Source organism: Vipera berus (assembly GCF_964194415.1).
Source record: "Vipera berus genome assembly, chromosome: Z".
In the NCBI taxonomy this organism is placed as follows: domain Eukaryota; kingdom Metazoa; phylum Chordata; class Lepidosauria; order Squamata; family Viperidae; genus Vipera; species Vipera berus.
In genome coordinates, this window is record NC_138205.1 from 113,184,954 (window position 1) to 113,201,158 (window position 16,205).

Here is a 16,205-nt window from a genome sequence, read left to right on the forward strand (position 1 = left end):
GCACTTTTGTTGACGGTGATATCTCTGCTTTTTAGTGTGCTGTCTAGATTTGCCATGGCTTTCCTCCCCAGGAGCAAGCGTCTTTTAATTTCTTGGCTGCAGTCCCCATCTGCAGTGATCTTGGAGCCCAGGAAAATAAAATCTGTCACTACCTCCATTTCTTCCCCATCTATTTGCCAGGAATTGAGAGGGCCAGACGCCATGATCTTGGTTTTCTTAATGTTAAGTTTCAAGCCAACTTCTGCACTCTCCTTCTTCACCCGCAACAAGAGGCTCTTTAGTTCTTCTTCACTTTCTGCCATTAGAGTGGTATCATGTGCATATCTTAGGTTGTTGATATTTCTCCCGGCAATCTTAATTCCAACTTTTGATTCATCTAGCCCTGTCTTTCTCATGATGTGCTCTGCATATAAGTTAAATAGGCAGGGTAACAGTATACAGCCTTGCCGGACTCGTTTCCCAATTTTGAACCAATCAGTGGTTCCATGTCCAGTTCTCACTGTTGCTTCTTGACCCACATATAGGTTTCTTTGCTCTGTTCATTTAAGAAGGCATTCTTATCTCTTCTAGCTATTCTCTGGAATTCTGCATTCAATTGGGCGTATCTTTCTTTTTCTCCCTTGCCTTTCGCTTCCCTCCTGTCCTCAGGTATTTGCAAAGCTTCCTCAGACAGCCATTTTGCTTTCTTGCATTTCTTTTTCTTTGGGATGGTTTTAGTTGCTACTTCTTGTACAATGTTGCAAACCTCCGTCCATAGTTCTTCAGGCACTCTGTCTATCAGATCTAATTCCTTAAATCTATTTGTCACCTCTACTGTATATTCGTCAGGGATATGATTTAGTTCATACCTGAGTGGCCTAGTGCTTTTCCCCACTTTCTTCAGTTTAAGCCTAAATTTTGCAACGAGAAGCTTGTAATCTGAGCCACAGTCAGCTCCTGGTCTTGTTTTTACTGACTGTTTTTACTTCTCCATCTTTGGCTGCAGAGCACATAGTCATTCTGATTTCTGTGTTGACCGTCTGGTGATGTCCATGTGTGGACCAGTCTCTTGGGTTGTTGGAAAAGAGTGTTTGCTATGACCATCGTATTCTCTTGACAAAATTCTATCAGCCTGTGCCCTGCTTCATTTTGTACTCCAAGGCCAAACTTGCCTGTTATTCCAGTTATCTTTTGGCTTCTTACTTTAGCATTCCAATCCCCCATGATGATAAGGACATCATTTTTTGGTGTTAGTTCTATAAGATGCTGTAGGGCTCCATAGAACCAGTCAATTTCATCCTCTTCAGCACCGGTGGTTGGGGCATAGACCTGGACTACTGTGATATTGAATGGTTTGCCTTGGATTTCGAACTGAGATCATTCTGTCATTTTGGGGATTGTATCCTAGTTTTGCTTTTCCTACTCTTTTTATTGACTATGAAGGCTACTCCATTTCTTCTGAGGGATTCTTGCCCGCAGTAGTATACCTGATGGTCATCTGAATTAAATTCACCCATTTCTGTCCATTTTAGTTCGTTGATTCCTAAGATGTTGAAGTTCAGCCTTGTCATCTCTTGTTTGACCATGTCCAGCTTTCCTTGATTCATGGATCTTACATTCCAGGTTCCTATGGAGAAAAAATATTTACAGCATCAGACTTTCCTTTCACCACCAGACACATCCACAGCTGAGAATCCTTTCGGCTTTGGCCCAGTCGCTTCATTCTTTCTGGCGCTACTAGTACTAGCCCTCTGTTCTTCCCCAGTAGCATATTGGACGCCTTCTGACCTGAGGGGCTCATCTTCCAGCGTCATATCTTTTTTTCCTTTTGGTACTGTCCATGGGGTTTTCATGGCAAAGATACTGGAGTGGGTTGCCATTTCCTTCTCCAGTGGATCACGTTTTGTCAGAACTCTCTGCTATGACTTGTCTGTCTTGGGTGTCCCTGCGCGGCATAGCTCATAGCTTCATTGAATTACACAAGCCCCTTCGCCACAACAAGGCAGTAATCCACGAAGGGGGATGTGTTCCTTAGTTTATTGTTTATTGAAATATGCCCATTTGAGAAAGATAATTATACTGCAAGAAACATTCTGTTCTTATCTCCTAAACTGTTTTTATCCAGGTAGAAAATGAGTATCAAAGTGAAATTTTCATCTATTCTCTGTCTTAGAAAAACCATGCAGTTTCACAAACTTCATATTGGAGTAAGGTGGCTATAGTTGAAAGAAGATAAGATAACCTTTATTGTCATTTTTGTACTGTGGGCACAAGGGCACACATCAAAAATTAAATTTAGTTGCCCGCTCTCAAAGTGGAACATATACATGACACACACCTAACCATAATATATACACATATGTATAGACCTACACCCCTACATATACATAACAAATAAATATTAAATACTGTCAGTCTTGAATATATAATGGAAGGAGGAAGCCTGAGAGTCCACAAGGTTAATGCTGTATGGAATGACACTATGGCTGAATCTGGATGTTCTGCTGCAGATACCACAAAGCCTCCTCCCAGAAGGTAAAACATGACTTCCCTAGCACCCAACTCATTGTAGGAGATAACTAGTTGCTTCTTGCTTTTGTACTTTTCTAGATTCTCTGTCAGACATTATGTAATATGCCAAGTTATTCACATAATACATTTGTTTTTAACATGCTAAGCCCTGTCCAGCATACACAATGGCTGGTTCGCACATCAGATTGAACCACATTCATGCAGATGGCATTATGATTTGGCCCAGTAGTAAACCCAGTCATAGAAGAGGTGGGTGGTCTGCAGGATGTATTTCTGTGCCTAAAGCACAAGATAGAACACAGCCAGGGTTGCCCAATGCAGGTGGGCAAATATTGCCTACAGTCTGCTTATGTATCTAATGTGAATGCACATCTCAACTTCGTAGATGGACAATTAATGGAAGGAAACCTCCCAGATCCTGAAAGCAAGTCAATATAACTCCCCCTTCCCTACTGCTTATAAATGACGTTGTGGTTTGGATAAAAGGCACAAAGGGAAGGTACAGTATTTTCCCTGTCCTAAAATACTAGGGCCAGAAATCACTCAATGAACTTGAATCTTAGAAGAATCAATACAGACAAAAATCAATATTTTTATACAATATGCAATTAAGCTTTGGAATTCGTTACTATGGTGCTGGCTGGCTTCAAAGGGGCTTGGATCAATTCATGGAAGTCAAGGGAATCAATGTCTATTAAGCTTGATATGGGTCTGAAGACCATCAGAGACCACCGGCTTCCTAGGCAGCTAGTTGGCCACAATGACAACAGACTTCTATACCAGAATGGCCAGGAGTCCAAATCAACAGAGCATAGTTATTTTCTTAGTCTGGAACAAAGTAGAAGGGAAAGCTGTTTTTACATGAAGCAATACTTTTCTTTGTATTTATTTTCTAAGCCTCCCTTATTTTTTGGTATGCTAAACTGCCAGGGGAATAAGACTCAGAAAGACTAATAGATTCTGTTGAAAGAGGTTGTTGTATTTTATTCATCTTCTCTCATTCCTGCTGAAAGACTAAGGTGTTACTGTCAGCAGTAATGTTGGGGCTTGCTTGAACCCAAATCACGTTCTATTTAAGTTTGAAGAAGTAAATTAGTTCCAGTTGCAAACGGGACTACAATGGATGTCATTTTAAAATGAAACCTGGCAGCTTAACTAGGTTATGGATGACGGTCAAGAAGCTAGGTTTAAGCAAGGCAGGACAAATTTGAAATTTTTCAAACAAGGTGTGGGTTCTGCCCTGTATTTTATAACAAGCCATAGATCAAATTCATGTTCTGTTTTAATATCATTCATAGGAAATACTGGATAGCATATGATAACATTTAACTATATAGAGATCTGGATCAAATTCAACTGCTGTCAGTGAGATCAAAGTAGTAATATATATATTTATGCTTTATGTAGTCAAAACCTGGGAGGGGAGAGCCAGCAGTGAGCCACTTTAAAGCAAGCTACAAGGAAGAACTGGATTATGAACAATGGAAGAAATTTTGCTATGATTTTGTTTTTACTGGCAGCCCTGTTTATTTCAACACATATGTTAGGGTAAACACGACCTCAGTCAAATCTTGTGCTTTTTGTGTAAACATTCTTGGCTACTTTGAAGCATGGGATAAAAAGAGATTGATAAGAACATTCTCTCAAAAAATTATTATCTTAGCAGAATATGGAAAGCTAGAATGTTATTTGTCATTCAGAAACTGGATTTCTGAGTTGAATCTAAGAAGTTACAACACCACTGAAATGGAACTTTGAAGAGGCAAAATAGGAAGAGTATTAATGTTTTGTAACTTTGGTATTGAGAAGACTCAGAATACCATCCACAGCCAAGAAAGCAAACAAATGGATCATTTATAAACCAACCCAGAGTTCTCACAAATGGGTAGGCTCCAATTGTCCTACTCCAGCCACATTATGAGAACACACAGCTTTCTGGAGAAGGTGGAAAGAAAGGCAAGAAGAGGACAACCAATAGTCAACTGGAGGGACTCAGTTACGCTAGTGATGGGTGGAAGGATCAGATTAGGGACAGATCATCATGGGCAAAATCTCTCTGTGTGATTGCTAAGAGTCAACACCAACTTGCTAGCATATAATCAATTAATCAGACTAGAACTACTTGCCATCGTTCATTTTTTAAAAGAAACTCCAATACAGATATGCCAGAAATGAAGCTCGTCATATCACTTGTAGTAGAAGACAAGCAAGAAAATATTCACATTTGTTAATTCTTCCTTTTATTTCTTCTAGGAGTTTATAATACTCACCCCCTCCCCCTCCAGTTTTTCCCCACAGTATCCCTTGAAGAAGGAATAAAAGTCCCATAGGCCTAAGTCACCTGGTACATAAAATTTAATTTCTGAAGCTGAACTTGAATTTGGTCTCCTTGATCCTGGTATGTCTGTCCTATTTCAAAAGTCAACCACTTGCTTAATTATTATTAATGCACACTGCGTGGAAGTTCAAAAGGCTTTGGCAAGATTGCCTATTGCTAAATAACAGGGAGGGACGGAAGGAGGGAGGGAAGAAAGGAAGGAAGGAAGGTTCAGTAATTTTAAAAAGCTACATTATTATCTCAAAGTATGTACATTATTTTGGTACATTAAGTTGTTTAATGTCTTTCCCTAAAGATGGATTCACATATTTTGCTAAGCCATGATTTATGTAGTGAGTAAAATCCAATAGCTAAACCAAAACATCATGATGTTAAGCCAGAATTAAACAAGTTACATTGTGACAACCCTGTAGTGACCCATGGTTAAAATAAAACATGGTAAAGTATGACATATGAGTCCTACAGCACTGTTTCCTTTTCCCTCCTGCCCTTTGAAACCATCACTGTATTGCTGCAATCCGAGATACTGCATGAATACTGAGCCATGCGCGGGCAGTGGATCCACCTTCAGATATAGAAGAAATAGGCTTGCTGTTGTGAGTGGGTCCTGACCAGATCACTTGTATAAAGAACTTCAGACCTGTGTGTTTGTGTGCCTTGTCCCCTTCCTTTCTGGACCCTGGCCTTTTAATAATCTCTTATTTATTTAAACAACTCATGCAGCTATTTTGGTTACTTCCTGGACAGAGTTCCTCCAATTGTTCGGCATGTATTGTATGAGTCACCTAGTCAGTGAGTCATGCTTCCTCTAGGACTCTCTTGCAGCTGGGAAAATCGCTTTCTGCTGATTTCTCTTGTTCACCAAAACATTCTGCAGCAATTCCATCATTGCCTTCTATCACAAAACACTGCCTGGCCTGACCAAAAAATCTGCAGGCATTTCAATATTGCAATCAGGCAACATTCCGTCATTTTAAAAACTATCCAAGCAGTCCCAGAACTGGAATCAAAAGAGGTAAAGTCCTGACTTTTTCTGGAAATCTGGCCAGACCTAATAAGGAGTGTCATACTAAGGTAGACAAGGGATGGAGAAAATTTAGGTTAGGAATTGCCATTGCATCTTGGGGTGTTTGCAGTAGATGGATAGCCAAGAGTTCTTCATTTTCAATAACAACAGTCACAAAAAGCTCATCTCTGAAGCAAACTGGGAGTGGATTATGTGAATCTGCGAGTTCATTTCTGATTCCCAAAAAATGATCTTTAAAAATTTTGGATTTCCCCTATCCCATGCATATTTCTATATTATTCCAGATTGTTGGAATTTGACTGGAAAAAAACAATCAGAGTAGATCCTATAAGTCAGAGTTTTATTCATCATCAGAGTTGGACTTTTGATGAATAAACCTCTAAAACTGGATTCACACTAATGTGGTTTATTTCATTTTGGTTTGATGTGTTGTGTGAATTCAACTATTGTGGTTATAGGCATACACACTGCACTGTACTTGAATAAATAAAAATAAGACTTTTTGCTTATGTGAGGAAACAAAATTCCTGAAGATTGTTGAAAGAAATAATAATTGCATGTACTTGAAGAGGAAAATTCAAACTGAAAATAGTTTTATTATCAACATAAAGAATTGTCAGCTTGTTAAAGGTTTAAATGAGCCAAAGGAGAGTTTATGTTTGACTTTGCACTTTCTTTCTTTCCTAACTTAGTTCCAAATTAAAAATGTTAATGCTGAAAATCATGAAATAAATGAAAAATGGGAAATAGGTTTACTCAGTGTTTACTGTGGAGAAAAATGAAGCAGATACTGAGAATAAATCAATGAACAGCCTAAAATTAAAACGAGTTGTGATCTTCCTTAGTTCCAGTATTGAAACAGGACATCTGTGTAGCACATTTCACATGGTCCAATATGTTCTGAGTGGACTTGTCTGAATCCTTCATTTTAGGTATTTTGGATGCTTTAATGTTGATGAGCTATTATGTTATATCTGAGCAATAAGCAAATAAAAATATTTACATTGCATTTTGCAGAATATATTTTCAAAAGTACAAAAATAAACTGCATAATAATAAAAATAATAAACCCCCAGTGAGGCTCTGCCCTGATGTGGTTGTGGGTCTCATCAGATGAGTCAGACAAAATATGGTGAGACATAAATTACAGAAACACATACCAGCATGGTCACATGGTCATAGCTTGGATCAACAAAGGCCCTGCTAGATGTTGGAGTTCCTGGACATCTGGTGAAAAATGGGTTTCAGGACTGTTGGCTGAGCAACCAGGGCCAGCAACTGCAGAATTACTGGAAGGAAAGGTGTTTACTCTTCACAAATACACAGTGATTGAAAACAAAGAAATGATCTGTTATTACAGAACAAATCTAACAAGAAGAGGATATTTAAATTGAATGCACCAGTTCTGAAAAGAAAAACATCCAGGATCAGAAATAACAGAATAGAAGCTAGCAGATCAACCTTGATACCTCTTGAAACAAGGAAGATCAAGGAAGCACTTGAAATAATAAAGCAGCAAATAGCAGTTGTAGCCAAAAAAATCAGCAAATACAGTTCAAATTGCAAATTATAGGCAGAATCTCCCATTTTAATCCAGTCAGAAATATTTCTACTGATCCAGATTCCAATGAATCAGTGAGCAACTGACAAGGAAGAAATTGTATAGTTTTGGGTGAAAATATGGGATTACCCAAAGAAATATAACAAGAATGCAGCTTGGTTGATGGAGGTAGATAACAATAAAAAAGAAGCTGAAAGAACTAGTAGTAACAGCAGAAATAGTGGAGAAAAGGGCAAGCGAGATCAAGAATAGGTCAGCACCAGGGGAAGATGAATTGCATGGATTTTGGTTGAAATATCTGACTAGTTACACCCACTTATTGCCAAGCAGTTTAAAAATACACTGCAGAGGAGTGAAACTGAAGAGTGGCTAACACTTGGGAAAAACTACTGACAATTGAAAATCCAGCAAAAGGGGCAGCACCAGGAAATTACAGGCCAATTACTTAGTTACCAACAACTTTCAAATTGCTAACTGCTGTGGTAGATGATACAGTCCAACAACAGCTCTTTTTGCCTGAAAAGAGCTCTTTTCACCCAAGGAGAAAGGAAACCACCCAAACAGCAAAGGAACAAAAGATCAACTCCTGATTGACAAGATGATTCTGGAAAACTGCAACAGAAGGAAGACCAACCTAAATGTTGTAATCACACCTTGATTACAAAAAAGGCATTTGACTCCTTGCCACATGATTGGATAATTAAGTGCATAGAAATAAGAGGAGTCAGTAGAAACATCAGAAGCTTTGTGCAGAGATCAATGGTATAATGGAAAACACAGTTGCTAGTCAATGGAGATAGATTGGGAGAAATTAATATTAAGGCAGAAATCTTTCAAGGAGGCCCACTTTCACCACTACTCTTTGTCATTGCACTGATTTCTTTGTCAACAATCCTGGTTAATTCAAGCCTAGCTATCAAATATTAAAAACATCTGCCAGACTATCCCACCTCCCCTACATGGATGATATGAAGCTGTATGGAAAAACATCATCTGAAATAGAATTGCTGCTCAGCATTGACCCTATAGACAGCCAAGATATTGCAATGAGTTTGGAGTGGACAAGTATGCCATGCTTGCCATGAAACAAGAAAAATTAATGAAAATTTAAGGAAGCAAGATGCCCTATAACAGTGATGGCAAACCTTTTAGAGACTGAGTGCCCAAAATCCACGCCACCCCCTGCCTGCCACTGCTCTGCTCCCTGTTCTGCCCTTACCCTGCCTGCCCGCAGGGCCACCCAATGCCTCCACGGTCTGTCGCAACAGATTGCCCAGCAGCCCTGCAGCACCATGGTGGCAACGCCCTCTGCCTGCACCCCACAGCATCATCTCCGCATGATGGGGCGTGAGGGTGGAGTCTTGTCCTTGCTGCCCAGCTGCCATGTCCTTGGCTGTGCTGCTCCGCATGGGCTGTGCCCGGGGGGCAACTCCCCTTGGGGGGGCTGCTGGTGAGGAGAGGGCTGCAGGGGGAGGCAGTACTCGGGTGATGGTGCATGTGCCTACAGAGAGGGCTCTGAGTGCCACCTCTGGCATGTGTGCCATAAGTTCGCCACCACTGCCCTAAAGCATCAAGAGTTGGATGAAGATGATCACTGCAAATATCTTGGCATCCTTCAAGCTGACAATATCAAGCACATTGAAGTCAAGAAAAAGGTTAGAAGTAATACATCAAGAGAGTGAAGATCTTAAAGTCCAAACTCAGTGGAGAAAATATTATTAAGGCAATTAGCACTTGGTAATTCCAGGCATTAAATACTCAGCTTGAACAGTGGATTGGACTCAAGCAGAACTAAAAACTCTGAATACAAAGACTAGAAAAATAATGAACTATGTCCTTCATCCTTGGAAGGATGTTGACAGACTCTATTTAGCAAGGAAAATGGGTGAGCATGGAATGTTGCAAGTATGTCAAATGGTTAAAGAAGGAAAATGGGCATTGGAAGAATATCTGAAGGAGAGTGAAGAAGATGCCCTGAAGCCAGCATACCAAGAAGGCTTACTGAATATTGGAGAGAGCAAAGTGGCCTACAAGGAGGATGAAATGAAGAACAAAAACAAGATATGGGAAGATAAAGTATTGCATCGCCACTACATTAAAAAAAAACAAACAGCTACAGCAAATAATAACAAGACCTAGCCATGGCTAGCAGCAAGAAAGTTGAAGGAAGAAACCAAGGGGCTAATTCTGGCTGCACAAGACCAAGCTTTAAGAATAAATGCATACAATTGAGAAGACAGCAGCAGATAGCAAGGACATCACTGCAAAGAAACTGAAGAAACAGTGGGCCACCTGGTTAGCTACTGCAAGAAGATTTCACAGTCTGACTGCAACCAACAGCATAACAATGTAGCAACAATGGTGTATTGGAAGATCTGAAAGAAATACCCTTTGCCTGCAAGCAAGAACTGGTGGAGGCATAAAACAGAGAAAGTAAAACAAAGAAGCTGAAATGCTCTGGGACTTTAGAATTCAAACAGACAGCCACCCTGCTACAGTACACCCCAGACTTAACAAATGTCAATAAAAAAGACAAAAAAGTATTGATAGTGGACGCAGCTGTATCTGGAGACAGCCGAATAGAAGAGAAGGAATTGGAGAATATAACTAAGTACAAAGACCTGCAAATAAAAATAGAACAATTGTGGCAAAAGAAAGCAAAGATAGTACTAATAGTCATAGATGCCTTGGGTGCGATCTCAAACAACTGGAGTACCACTTGAAAACCATCGGCATTGACAAATTCACCATCAGTCAATTGCAAAAGGCAGCTTTACTTGGAATAGCTTACATATTGTGACAATACCTCTAACACCACAAAACATCAACATCTGCCTATCCTGGGTCTTTGGGAAGGACTTGATAGGTGGATAAAAATGCCAAATCCAGTCTGAATATCTGGCCTACTGTACAATAGACCAAAATAATAAAAATAAATATCTCTGGTGTTTATTATGTAATAATGTCAAACTAATGTCATTTTATGCAGAAATTAACTCTTTCCAAGCAGATGCAATAGAGTAAGGAATCATCATGTATGTACTAATCAAAATTAAATACTGTAAGGTTTAAATTTTCTGCTACCATACATATATTTCTGAGTTGAGTCTCATTATTGCATGAGGTTATGGGTATTATTTTCACAAGAATCAAATTTTGGTGCAGATGTGTTCTTTTAGATCAGAAATAAACAAGGACTAGGGGAACATTTACAAAATTAAAAAGTATATTGCACTTTTTGAAAAGCCAGATTCAATGTGCTGCCAGTAAATATACTATAATAATAATAATAATAATAATAATAATAATAATAATAATAATAATAATAATAATAATAATAAATCATCATCATCATCATCCTTTATTGTCAAAGTACAACATGTGTACATTGAGATTAGCTGAGCCTCTCCCCCATGCTCTCTCCCCCCAACACACAGTGACAACAAACCCTCCATCCCACCACACTATGTGAACCAACTACACCACACACCGGCCTCCCAAGTCAATTCTTCATAAGATTATGTCCCATTTAAAAGCCTAACAGCCCACGGATAAAAGCTATTTTTCAGCCTGTTGGTACGGCTGGCTATATTCCTATATCTTCTACCGGATGGTAGGAGAGTAAAGAGATACCGTCCAGGGTGTGAGTCATCCCTGAGAATCTTCCTCACTCTTCCAAGGCAACGAGCCCTGGCGATGTCATCCAGTGGTGTCAGGGAACAGCCCACAATGTCTTGTGCTGTGCTCACTACCCTCTGTAATACTTTCCTATCTGCGGCTGTCAGACCAGCATACCAAACCACAATACCATACGAGAGGACGCTCTCTATAGTAGACCGGTAAAAGAGGGTCATTAGCCGTTGTTCTACCCTGTTCTTCCGCAAGACCCTAAGAAAGTGAAGCCTCTGTTGGGCCTTTCTAGCCACCTGAGTTGTGTTAACTTTCCAGGTCAGATCTTCACAGAGGTAGACTCCCAGAAATTTAAAGGAGGAAACTCTCTCTACACAGTTCTCTCCGATGTAAAGTGGGGCAGGTTCCTCCTTTTTTCTCCGGAAGTCTAACACCATCTCTTTCATCTTGCCGATGTTTAGGTGCAAGTTGTTACTACACCATATGGATAGTTTTTGTACCTCCACCCTATATGCTGTCTCATCCCCACCTGTAATAAGACCCACCACAGTTGTATCATCTGCGAACTTGATTATCGCAGTGGATGGGTCAGATGATACACAATCATAAGTGTATAAAGAGTACAGGTAGGGGCTAAGCACACAGCCCTGCGGCGTGCCGGTGCAAAGCTTCAGGGAGGTGGACAAAGCAGAGCCGACCCTCACTGTTTGTAACCGATCCCTAAGAAAGTCTTGAATCCAATCGCAGATGGCGGGGGAGAATTTCAAGTCAGTCAGCTTCTCGATGAGAATGCTCGGCAAAATGGTGTTGAAAGCTGAGCTGTACATTTCAAAGATGCTGCCCTTGTAAATGCATTGGCCTTGAAACGGTGGGTCATATTTTACTGCTTGTAAATTTTACAAGAGTTTTTTGGTAGGATATTATCTGGCCTATTTTAAAATTTTAAAATCAAGGCAATAAAAGATATTTTGGAATATGTTAACATTTCATTTTCAGATAAAAATCTCAAAATTACAGTGGTGACAGGCACATTTTTAACTGTGGTTATAAAGACAAGGTCTTTAGGAAGACATCAATAAGTATGAGTTTTACATGTTTCGTACAATACTTATCTATTTATTGTATTTGCTAAACTGTTTTATCTGGTGTCAGCTTCTGATTATATTTGCAGTTTTCTATTTGATTCTTTTGGCATTAAATTTTAAAGTATTTAATTAAATTATATTAAATTAATTTTAAAATTTTAATTTTATTGTTATTAGGAATTGTGGGCTTTACTAATTTAATTCTATTTTATTCTTTTTGTACTGTTTTAGTTGCCCTGTGAACTGCCCTGAGTCCTTCGGGAATAGGGCGGTATATAAATTAAATAAATAGATAGATAGATAGATAGATAGATAGATAGATAGATAGATAGATAGATAGATAGATAGATAGTGGTGGCTGGTGGGGATGGTTATAATAGCCACTACAAAATGCCAAGATATCTAGCTCTCCAACCTATATTTACCTGCATCCAACAAATGCGGACCCACCCATCTACCATCACTAATTTATTTTATTTTTATTTTATTTTAATTCCATTTATATATCCCGCCCTTCTCTGAAGACTCAGCGCGGCTTACAAGCTTAGCAGTAGCCTTCATTCTATGTATATGCCTGCTTATTAGGGCTTTCACACACACCCCGCAAGCGGCATTATTACAAAGTCAGCTTAATTGCCCCCAACAATCTGGGTCCTCATTTTACCTACCTCGGAAGGATGGAAGGCTGAGTCAACCTTGAGCCTGGTGGGACTCGAACCTGCACTAATTGCGGGCAGCTGGTGTTACTTAAGGAGGCATTAGCCCACTGCTCCACCAAGGCTCAATATAAAGAGTTTTTAATTTAATTTAATTTAATTTAATTTAATTTAATTTAATTTAATTTAATTTAATTTAATTTAATAATTTAATTTGTATACCGCCCTTCTCCCGAGGGACTCAGGGCGGTGAACAGGGCAATACATAGTAAAAAACCGAATACAAAAATTAAAAGCGATTAAACCATTATGCCCATAATAATTAATACATCTTAAAATTAGAGCTATTTATAAAAACCCAATCCCATCCCATCAGACCAGGCCAGCTTGTTCGAAAAAGAAGGTTTTAAGATCGCGCCGGAAGGAGCGAAGGTCGGGGGCCATCCGGAGCTCAACCGGTAAGCGGTTCCAAAGGTCTGGCGCGCCCACAGAGAATGCCCGCCCCCTGGGGGCCACCAATCGGCATTCTTTGATCGGCGGCACCCTAAGGAGGCCCTATCTGTGGGAGCGCACTGGACGGAGGGAAGTTTTATTCTAACATTTCACTAAAATCATCTTCCTTGCATTCTTCCCTGTTTATTCTACTTGTGCTTTCTAAAGTTCTAAGAGGAGGTTTCCACCTTGAATACAACGCATGATGGTGGATGCCATGTCTTGCATTAATGCTTTTTTCTTTTTCTTTTTTCTTTCTTTCAGTCTCTCAAGCTTCACTCATAAACTAGTGGTTTGTTTCCAGGCTCCTTAATTAATTTGGCTTATCTTCTTTGGACATATTCCAGTTTCTCTATATCACTCTTTTCAATCTGGCACCTGTAAAACGAGTCAGGATTAAAGCACCCCTAAATGCAATCCTACGTGTCCCAACACATCTGGAGGACATCAGACTGGGAAGGCTGGTTTACACCCTTCCGAAAACGTGTCATAAACAACTGAAAACAATACTCCAGAAAGCTGTGACTAGTGCATGATTGTTTTGTATCTTTTACATAATTACATTATGTACAGTATATTGTACAATTGTTACATCTATTTTCACTTTGCATTTGCCAATGAAGTTTAAAATTACATTAATCTTTTAAGACTCAAAAGGAGTCTCCAATAGCACCTTGTAAAATGAGATTCTTTTCCCCTTTTATTTAAAGCCAAGGCATAAGATTTGGTGATTTGCAATTGACTTCTTCTAACTTGTAGAGTGGTTTAATAGAAGTGGGATTTAATTATATTACTATGAAATAAGGCACAGGACAGAAGAGAGAAGAAGACAGGATTATTGTATGGATGCAGGATCCCATCTTCCCCTGCCCACCTAATCCCAATTTAAATTTTATGCCAGTTAAGCTACTCTATCCCTCTGACCAAGCCAACTCCATTTTATGAAAACTTATCCCTTAAAATAAAATTATTATTTTTTAAAAAAAACACCTATAGACTCTTTCTGTTGTTTGGCTACTAGAGATTAAAATGTCCCTTCTACAATGTTTTTAAACTTTGGAAAGGCCTTGTGTGAGGGAGTTTCCCAAAGTCACTCTTTAAAATTCAGGGCTCAAAATTGTAGGAATTGAATCATCCAAGGTCTCCACCTTCATATCTGATACATTTTAGAGTTACCTTGGAGGAAATAATGACTGGAGCCTGATTGTCTTCACATGTGTGTGCATGGATAGTTACTTCACCCAGGCTTTCTGAGACACCCCTTAAAATAGACATATAGCTCTAAGAATGATGCTATCACCACAAACTAAAACAGAGGAAATTAAACACTTTTTTAACCATCACAAAAATGGAGCACTAACAGATATGATATTTTTCTAAAATTGTTGTTGTTGTTAGTTGCGAAGTCGTGTCCGACCCATTGTGACCCTATGGACAACATTCCTCCAGGCCTTCCTGTCCTCTACCATCTTCTGGAGTCCATTTAAGCTCACGCCTCCTGCTTCAGTGACTCCATCCAGCCACCTCATTCTCTGTCGTCTCCTTCTTCTCTTGCCCTCAATCTTTCCCAGCATTAGGCTCTTCTCCAGTGAGTCCTTCCTTCTCATTAGGTGGCCAAAGTATTTGAGCTTTATCTATCTATCTATCTATCTATCTATCTATCTATCTATCTATCTATCTATCTATCTATCTATCAATCATCTATCTATCTATCTATCTATCTATCTATCTATCTATCTATCTATCTATCTATCTATCTATCTATCTATCTATCTATCTATTTATTATTGGGACTTATATGCCGCCCTATCTCCCGAAGGACTCAGGGCGGCTAACAACAATAACATACAATAATACAGAAGTTAAAATTAAATTAAATTAAATTAGCTTCAGGATCTGGCCTTCTAAAGAGCAGTCAGGGTTGATCTCCTCTAAGACTGACCGGTTTGAACGCCTTGCAGCCCCAGGGACCCGCAGGAGTCTTCTATCTAAAATTAGGAGATTCTAATAGATCCACCACTGTAGGAGTGGTTAAGGAAAGGAAGCTATTGCATAGAATAGCATAAATGTTTGATATTCTCCTGGTTTGCTTTTATGGTGACACATGAATCTCTCAAAGAATATTTCCTTGCTAAATTTAAGTCAGCAAAACTATATGGCTTGGAAGGGATGAAATCTATTGCACTGATAGATTTTGCTGATCTACAAATAGGCTTGAGATCCACAAGTTTCATTTCTCCCTTACACAAATAGAGGAGGTGCTTTCAGACTGCCTTCCTCAGGGGGGTTCCAAAAAGGCAAGATGGAGACCACAATCATGCAATCAAAGTCCTGCCTTTCTTTTATACAAGTTATCTTGACCTTGAGGGTTCCTTGGTTGTGTTGTGTGCTGGGTCTGGGTCTATGCTTGGTTGTTGTTGTTTTTTTTTTGCAGATGTTTTATTATCCCAACTAGATAACATCACCATCCAGCGCTGTGATGTTACCTAATTGGGAAATGAAATGTCTGCAAGAAAACAACCAAGCTGGGGGAATACAAGGACCCCTCATTTCAACTCAGAACTATAAATATTTTCCTTTATTGGCATCTTGACTTCGTTAGCTCCCTCCTTTCTCTGCAGATACCCCTGCTTCCATTTCTATAGAAGAAATATCCATTGCTGATTGCCATTTCCCTTCTTTAAACCAGGACACATTTTCCTCTGGGAAGGCATTCAAATTACAAATCAGCTATTTGTAAAGCAATAATTATTTCTGTCAAACCAACCCTAGTGTTTCTTGTTATTGCTACAATATGCACATCAGAACCTTGATTTCAAAAATAGCAGATGGTATTAAAGGCTCTGGCATGAAATAATTTTTAGACATGTTGCATGATTGCTCAGTTATGCTCTCTGAAGACAGC